The sequence below is a fragment of the Emys orbicularis genome, chromosome 4, assembly GCF_028017835.1.
Source record: "Emys orbicularis isolate rEmyOrb1 chromosome 4, rEmyOrb1.hap1, whole genome shotgun sequence".
NCBI classification, from domain to species: Eukaryota; Metazoa; Chordata; order Testudines; family Emydidae; genus Emys; species Emys orbicularis.
Window position 1 is genome coordinate 139,515,139 of NC_088686.1, and position 9,049 is coordinate 139,524,187.

A 9,049-nucleotide genomic window follows, 5' to 3' on the forward strand; every position below is an offset into this window, starting at 1 on the left:
GCACCGGCCCTGCGACCGATCGGCGGAATGGGGTCCCCAGTCACCCTCCCGCCGGCACCAGTGAATCCCCTCGATCGGGGAGATTGTACCAACAACCAGCCCGCTCCAGATCCCGGTACAGGTCAAGCAGCGTGAGGCATAGATTGCCAGTTTACCGATGCAGATACACCGAACGCTGAAGATCCCCGGGGTCCCGTGGGAGGAACTAGTCTCAATCGGACAAGTCGGCGTCGAGGCACAGTGGCTAGCACCGCAGGGAGGAGGGCCACTAGGCCAGCCAGTCATGGTCACTCCGCAGTGACTGGAAGACCTGGGCAAGGACTCCCTCTCCGATGCCTTCCTCCTGTCATGGTCAGGGAGCCTGATGTACGTGTTCCCTCTGATTCCTCTCATCAGCAGGGTCCTAGCAAAGATCAAGAGAGACAAGGCACAGGTTATCATGATGGCCCTGCGTGGCCTCGCCAGCACTGGTTCGGCATGCTCATGAACCTGGCATTGGCCTCTCCTTGGCCCCTGCCCAACCGACCGGACCTGCTGTCACGGGACCACGGTCAGCTCCTACACCCCAACCTCGCGTCCCTCCACACACCTCTCAGTGTGGATGCTGTGTGGCTGAACCAGGAGGAGCGGACCTGCTCGGATGAGGTCCAACAGGTCCTCCTGGGAAGCAGGAAGCCCTCAACCAGACTGACTTACCTGGCCAAGTGGACGAGGTTTTCCCGCTGGGCGTCCGAGCGTGGCATCTCTCTCGCGCGCTCTTCCGTACAGTCTGTCTTCGACTACCTGCTTCATCTGAGGAACCAGGGCCTTGCACACACTTCCATTAGAATGCATCTCACGGCCATCTCCACTTTTCACCCACAGATTCAGGGCCAGACGGTGTTTTCTCATGACATGACAGTCAGATTCTTGAGGCCTCGAGAGATTCTTCTGGCAGGTACGGACTCCTGTCCCACAGTGGGATCTTAACTTGGTCCTCTCCAGGCTCATGGGCCTTTGAGCTGCTGGGCTCCTGCTCCCTTTCCCACCTGTCATGGAAGGTCGCTGTCCTGATGGCAGTGACATCGGTGAGGCGAGTCTCTGAGATTAAAGCCTTGACCTCAGAACCATCGTACACGGTATTCTACAAAGACAAGGTCCAACTGAGGCCTCACCCGGCCTTCCTGCCAAAGGTTGTGTCCTGGTTCATGTGGAAGATAGACATCTTCCTCCTGGTGTTCTGTCCTAAGCCGCACAAGACCAGTGAGGAGAGGTGGCTGCATGCCCTGGACATCCGAAGGGCCCTGGCTTTTTACCTAGAGCGTATCAAGCCTTTCCGTAAATTGACTCAGCTCTTCATCACCACAGTGGATAGGATGAAGAGCCTTCCGGTGTCCTCACAGAGGATTTCCAACTGGATTGCCTCTTGCATATGGACCTGTTATGATCTGGTGGAGGAGCCGCCGCCATCGTCGATTGTCCGAGCCCAATCGACTAGAGCTCAGGTATCCTCGGCGGCCTTCCTGGCGCACATCCCTATCCAGGACATCTGTAGAGCTGCGACGTGGTCCTCTGTCCACATGTTCACGGTGCATTATGCCATCACTCAGCAGGCCAGAGACGATGCTGGGTTCGGCAGAGCTGTGTTGCAATCTACACGTCCGTGAACTCCTACCTGCCTCCAGGGGTACTGCTTGGGAGTCACCTAGTATGGAATGGACATGAGCAAGCACTTGAAGAAGAAAAGACAGTTACCTTTTCCATAACTGATGTTCTTCGAGATGTGGTGTTCATGTCCATTCCATAACCCACTCTCCTTCTCCACTGTTGGAGTTTCCAGCAGGAAGGAACTGAGGTTGGGGGGAGCTGGTGGTGCCCCTTATATCATGCCATGCAGGCGCCACTCCAGAGGGCACCAGAGCATGCTAAGGGGAAAACTTCCAGCACCAGTGCATGTGGCGAGCACACACACCTAATATGGAATGGACATGAGCAACGCATCTCAAAGAACACCAGTTGCAGAAAAGGTAACTGTCTTTTTCTTTTCCTTTCAGGGCTGTCTGCAGGCCATGTGTCTCAACTCATTGTCGGTGATGAGATGCGTCAGTATTTGCTGGTGACTGGCCAGCAAGTGGACAATGTGAGGCTGGCACCAAGTCTGGCACAAGCTCGTGAAGTGATTCTATCACCGAACTGCTGGGAGCTCTGTGACCGGGACGTGTTAGAAGCAGAAATGCTTAAAGGCCAAAAAGCCATGAAGGTAGGAGCCCCATACTGCTTTTGCAATTACTATGCAGTGGAGTCTGTAATATGGAGTCCATTGATGTCAAAAGAGGAGAGCCTCATTGAGTTCAGTGAGCTTTGGATCAGTCCAGTAACCAAGATATTTCAGACTGGCTTGTGTTCATATGGTTCCCTTTTCTTTGTTAGCTAGTGGGACATTTTCTTGAGCTCAATCAGCAAAGGCCTGTGCTTTTACAGCCAAAGATTGTGAGTTCTATTCCCCCATGCTATGCTGAGCATGTGTTAAATTGCTGCAAGGTACCTTCCCTCTGAGCAAACAGAACACTCCCAAGAAGCAACTGTTTTACTTTTATGGCTAGCAGTTCTTCCCAATTTCTGATGATCACCAGGTGGGGTCAGTAGACAGTGTCATTCTAGGGCCGTTTGGCCTGATTTTCAGAAGAGCTGAGCACCCACAAATCCTAGGGAAGTCAATGGGAGGGGCAGGTGCTCGGACCCTTTGCAAATCCGGAACCTTTAATTTCTGGCACAAGAGGGTTGAATATAGCCAGGAAGGTGCCAATAGTGAGAATGATGAAGTTAGTTTGGGGAGCAATTTAGGCATGATGACCATAGTGAAGGATGAGATCTAGGGTTGCTGAAATCCTTCTGTTGATGTATTTTTTACTTAACAGACTTTGGGAAAATGACACACTGTCTATAATTTTTTCTTTGTACTCAGCTGCGATACCTAAAGATCATCCATCCACCTGATTTTGATGAACACTTTGAAAAGTGCATAGACCATCTACAGCATTATCCAAACGATGAAGGTGAGATCCTTGCATTCAGCGTCCGAGCCAACAAGAATGCAGGATCCCTGGAATAGGGAGAGGCCTTTTTCTCCCCTTTGCCTCTCACTAACTTAAACCAGCATTTCTCAAACTGGGGTCTGCGGAGGGTACTCCAGGGGGTCCACGGGCCATGCTGATCAACTCCTCCCCCTCCCTCCCTCAACTCCTCCCCTCCCTCCCTCCCAGCGCCTCTTGCACGCCAGGGGAACAGCTGTTCAGCGGCGTGCAGGAGGCACTGGGAGGGAGGGGGAGGAGCAGGGACAGGGCATGCTCAGGGAAGGGGGCGGGAAGAGGGGGGTAGGGGTAGAGTGGGTGCGGGAAAAGGTGGGGTGGGGGTGGGGCCTTGGGGGAAGGGGTGGAGTGGGGGCGGGGCCTGGGGCTGAGCGGACGGCTTGGGGGGTCCTTTAAAAAAAATTAAATCAAAATGGGGGTCCTCGGGTTGCTAAAGTTTGAGAACCGCTGACTTAAACCATATAAATTCCTTTCCTAGTCCTGCTGAGAGAGGCTGTGGCCCTGGCTTCTAGTCATGAGCTCGAGCTGGCCTTGTGGAGGTTTGTCTTGGGAAATGTTCTGAAGAAGGTAAGATGCTGACGTTTCTGTTCTGATACGTGCTGTTCCTCCACAGTAGGGGCGGGCAAACATTTTGGCCTGAGGGCTTTGTAAATTGTATGGAGGGCCGGTTAGGGGAGGGGGTCGTGGCCCGAACCCCACCACCTATATTGCCCCCCCCCGAGACTCCTGCCCCATCCAACCCCCCCCGTTCCCTGACGGCCCCTCTGGGACCCCTGCCCCATCCACACGCTCCTGCTCCCTGTCCCCTGCCGCCCCAGACCCCCGCTGCCCCATCCAACCCCTCCTCTCATTCCCGACGGCGCCCCCGGGACCCCTACCCCATCCAACCATCCCTTCTCCCTGTCCCCTGACTGCCCCTGGAACCCCTGCCCCTGACTGCCCCCTGCCGCCCCCTCCAACCCCCCCTCCTTCCTGACTGCCCCCCGGGACCCCTGTCCCCATTCAACTCCCTGTTTCCCCCCCGCCCACCATCCACATCCCCGCCCCCTGACCACCACCCCAAACTCCCCTGCCCTCTATCCATCCCCCCCTGCTCCCTGCCCCCTTACTGCGCTGCCTGGAGCACAGGTGGCTGGCGGCGCTACAGCCGCGCCGCCCAGCTGGAGCCGTGCCACACCGCCACCACGCAGAACAGAGCACCGGATCAGGCCGGGCTCTGCAGCTGCGCTGCCCCAGGAGCTCACAGCGCCGCTGCCCACAGCATTGCACCGGCGGCAGAGCGAGCGAGCTGAGGGTGTGGGGGAGGGGGACAGGAGGGGAGGGGCCGGGGGCTAGCCTCCACAGCCAGGAGCTCGGGGGCTGGGTGGGCCGGTCCCGCGGGCCAGATGTGGCCCGCAGGCCGTAGTTTGTCCACCCCTGCTCCACAGTGAATCCGCACCCCAGGCAACGAAGAGAGTAAATCCCAGGCGCATGAAGGAACTGAGTCTTTTCCCCCATGTTCCTTATTTTCCAGATCGACAACAATCAGCCACTGGCGTTTGTATCTGAACTTCAACTGGTAACCGTGGTCTCTGTCAAGCTGCAATTTCACGAGAGCACAAAAGTGACAGAGCTGTGCAAATTGGTCCAGGATGCCACTGTGAGCATCTCTGGTATCATGGAGGGCTGGAGAGGCAAAATTCTCCAAATATCCACATATGGCAAAGTGAGTAAAGCAGGGCTTAGCCGCTCTGTGAGATGCAACCCAGCAGGCATAAGGATCACTGTGGGAATTAGGGAGAGGCATGCCCACTAGGGTGGCATGGGTGGGGCCCATTCAGCTGCCAGCCAGGCACAAAAAATCTCAAATAGTGGCATCTGTCCAATAGTAAGAACCAACTGATGTTTGTGAGCAAGTGGGATACCTGGTGCTTTTGGCCTGAGCAGCACTTTTACCATTGTGGTTGTTTAGTTGTATTACAGCAGCACATAAAAGTGTCAGCTAAGATATGGGGCCCATTTGTGCTGGGCGCTGGCCATACGCATAGTAAGAAATAGTCCCTGCCCCAAACAGCTTATTGTCCTGACAGATAATGGATGGGAGAAAAGAAACATCATCACCCTTGTTTTCTACAGGGAGTCTGCGGCACAGCTGGGACTCAAACCCAGATCTGTTAAGGCCCAGCTGTAATCAAAGGACCATCCTTTTTCACAGCCCCCTTTGTTCACAAACTCTTTGTAACGGTATGCAAAATGCATCATGCCTGTAGCTTTTCAGAATTCAAGCATCTAAGGAAGTCTTGGATGTTTGAAGGCACAACTGGGTTGAGCCCCTCTGGCATATCCTTAATGGAATACTTGGGTTACTTATTAATCTACTTTTAACCTCTCCTCCTTTTCTGTCCTCCAATACAGGGCTGCACATTTCTGTGTGCCTTTGGGCTGCCTGGTGATAAGAGGAGGAGAGCATCCATGCCTTAGATAGTGCAATGAGCATTTCTAATTTCTGCTCTAAGAATCTCATGAAAATTGAGTAAGTGCAACGTCCCTCTGCCTGGGTCATCAGCAGGCTCCCAACCTGGGATCTTTAGCACTACAGCACTGATTTTTACCAACTGAGCTAAGGGAGTAATGCCGTTAGCTGGTAGCAGTAGTTGGCTGTTATCTTCTAGTGGACCAGCCACTGAAAAGGAACATGTCACTCACCCTGTCAGTTGTGTTTTTCTTTTGTTCTTTGGTCCAATGCACTGTTGGAATTGAGTTGCCAAGACTTGCAGGGGTCTGGGAGAAACATTCATTCATTTTAACCTCCCATCGCGGATCACGCTGACCGCTGCTTGAGAAAATGGGACTTGGTCATGACTTAATTCCAGTGCTGGTCACAAGTGGGAGTTGTACAGCGATACAGGTTGTCATGGGTATTGACAACCAGAAATAACAAGGAAAATATCTGAAAGTAAATGTGTTAGGAACACAGGAACTGCCAGGTTGGATCAGATCAGGGATCCATCTAGTGCAGTATTCTGTCTCTGACTGTGACCAGCACTGGCTGCTTCAGAAGAAGGTTCAGGAGCCCTGCAATCATGGGGTAATCTGCTCAAAGGGAAAGCTTCTTCCTGGCCCCATTAATTAGAGATTGGCTTGTACCTCGATGCAGGAAGGTTTATATCTCTTCCAAAACTCTTTTTTTTATCATTTACCACTGTAATTCTGGATGTTCACTGGGTGTTTGATTCTGGAAAAGAGCTGATTACTACTTGGGATCATATTTCTCCAGTGCCGTTCCATCCCCAATCACTAGCCTGCCAGTGGTGTGAAAATTGCTATTGCTCTGAGATCAGCACAGAACAAAAGTGCTTCATGACATTGCGGGGACTGAGTGTTAATTGGCCAGTGGAGGAGCCAGTCATTTATCACAGGCCCAAAACAGTAGTGGCAAGCCCGGTCGTGAGTCTAGATCACTACTAAAGCAAAGAGGGTGAGGAAGATACAGCTATGGAGAGTGTTAGCAGGGGCCGGCTGATTCCATGTTGCTCATACTGTATTTTAGGCTTGTTTCCATTGGGATTACAAGCGGGTTAGCGTTCTGTGGAGTTGCTGGCATGCATTCTAGGCAAGAATATACAGGTAGGATAGGACTTTGCTGTGGTGTGTGTGTGTGTGTGTGTGTGTGAGAGAGAGAGAGAGAGAGAGAGAGAATTCGTTTGCTCACTGCCTTTCCCCATAGTCTATTCCTGACGCAGTCACTGGCTCAAAGGTTAAGATGGCCTCCAGGATGCTGACACTTTATCCAGGGATGATATCATGTGATGAAGAGATTTATTCAATATCTGGGTTGCCCGGCTGTTTTTTTAAGAAGCTTCCGGAGAAGGAGACGAGCGATGCTGTGAGCTCTGGGGTAACCTATGAATATCTCGGCAGAAAGAGAAACTCGTAAGTCACTCCTATGTGCTCCTTCCAGCACAAGCAAGAGAGAAGGGAAAATCTAACTCTGTTAACTCAAAGGCTGAATATTCTTACCCGGGGTCAGCAATCCCAGAGAGCTTGCAAACAGGCATAGATGGTAGTGACCACCCTGCCCTTCCCATCTTGCTAAATAGAAGCTGGGTCCTGACTTGTTCCCAGCTAGATGGAAGGAGTTCTGATAAGGAAAAGGTTGAGAACCACTGTCCTTATCCAAGCGACTGCCTGAAATATCCTCCAACCACCTACAGTTCCACTGGGATTAAGAATGGGCTGGTGCAGCAAATGAATGAGCCTATCTAACTCTTTCATTTCGCCTCTGGGCAGCCAGATGGGTTCATGGATCTTCTGAAATTCTTTTTTCTGTTTCTCTTTATTTCTTACCTAGTGTATGATAGTCCAGATAGGTGATCACTGACTCTTGTCTTCCTTCCTCCTTTTAGAATGTTTGGAAAGTCAGGCTTTACCAGGAAGAAGGATGGGAATCGACCCTTGCTGGGTAGGTGAATCTATCCTCTTGGCACAGTTTTAATAATGTGCAGCACATCCCTGAAAGTCAGGAAGGGATGCAATGGTGGGAGGAAGGACATAGGGATAAATAGGAAGGGGAGTTGCCATCTAACATCATCAGGGAAAATAATAGCCATATGTTTTTGCTTAAAGCAAAAGATCAGCTCTGATTTTCCCCCTCTCCTGTTCCCATGTGTCCACAGATCCAATGCTTGTCTTCGCAGGCAAGCTAAAGGGTTGTAGGCCAGCAGCTCAAGTGGTTGCAAGGCACCTGTGATTGAGACAGAGGTGCAACCTATAAAATGAGAGAGGACAATTCACAAGCTAGCTCGTCTGCTTGATGACACCACAGCGCAATGCCATATGTAGGATTAGAACTCAGGCCCAGAGCGCTTCCTCCTGGCCTCTGAGCTGGACACACTCCAGAGAGGGTTTACTTAGGCCTAGGGCATGTTGGTGGTTTTTTTTTTTCTTGTTGCTTTGAGCAACCCCCTAAGACCAGCGTATGAAGTAGAATTCTAGAGACAGCCACTTCCAGCCCTGCATGGCTGGGAAGAACCATGTCTTATACCCTAATATACTGTCTATAAAACATCTTCCTCTTGAAAGGTCGCGAGAAAGAGATCAAAATCTTCCAGGCTGCATTGCAAGGATTTGTGAGACACAGAGAAGGCCATGTTGTTATGTACGAAGGCCCTACGGGCTATGGAAAAAGTCGGTTAATTGCTGAAATAGACTACCTAGCCAGAGAGGAAAATCACAGGTCAGTTCTCTTAACTTTGCTTCGTAGCATCCCTGTTCCAGTCTTGGGTCACCACACAGTTCTGCAAAGGCTCCTCAGTCCTGACTTGTGTATCCTAGACGTAATACACCCCTTAGCATAATGCAGGGTCTTATCTATGTGTAGTTAGATAATTATCTTAACCTCATAGGCAATTGTTTTTGAGTTTCAGGGGAAGATATTTGCTAGGGTGTTTTTGTCTCTCTCAGAACCTCTTCCCCACAACAATCTCATCCACGGAGCCAGATCAATCCTTCCGGTGGGTGTCACGAACGATGGTTGCAATGTGTATTCATCATGATACCACCGCAGTCATTCAGTGTAACCACTTACTCAGTGGCTCTCAGTGAGCCGCCGTGTGAGCTCAGGCTGGAGTGCTTGAGCATATGTCCAGTGACAAAATGCCACGTGAAGTACCTTCACCTGTATCTGGGTCTCACCAGTGAGGGCTCTGTTATCATGGATAAAATACCATCCCCATCCCCTCAAGGAGCCAACACTGGAGGAGAGGGTAATTCAGCAGCCAGTCATGCCAGTGATCCCGTCATGTGATCTCCCACATCTATTTGTCCTGTAGTTTAGGTGGGCTTCTTTTCATTCCCTGTGGCTGCTTCTGCAGGCAGAATTGCTCCCTATGTCAGTGAAAAACAGACCCGAATAGCTAGGGAAGTATTATTCCTGCATTACATATGGGGACCTGAGGCACAGAGAAAGGTAAGTGACTTGCCTTATGCTTCATGTCACACAG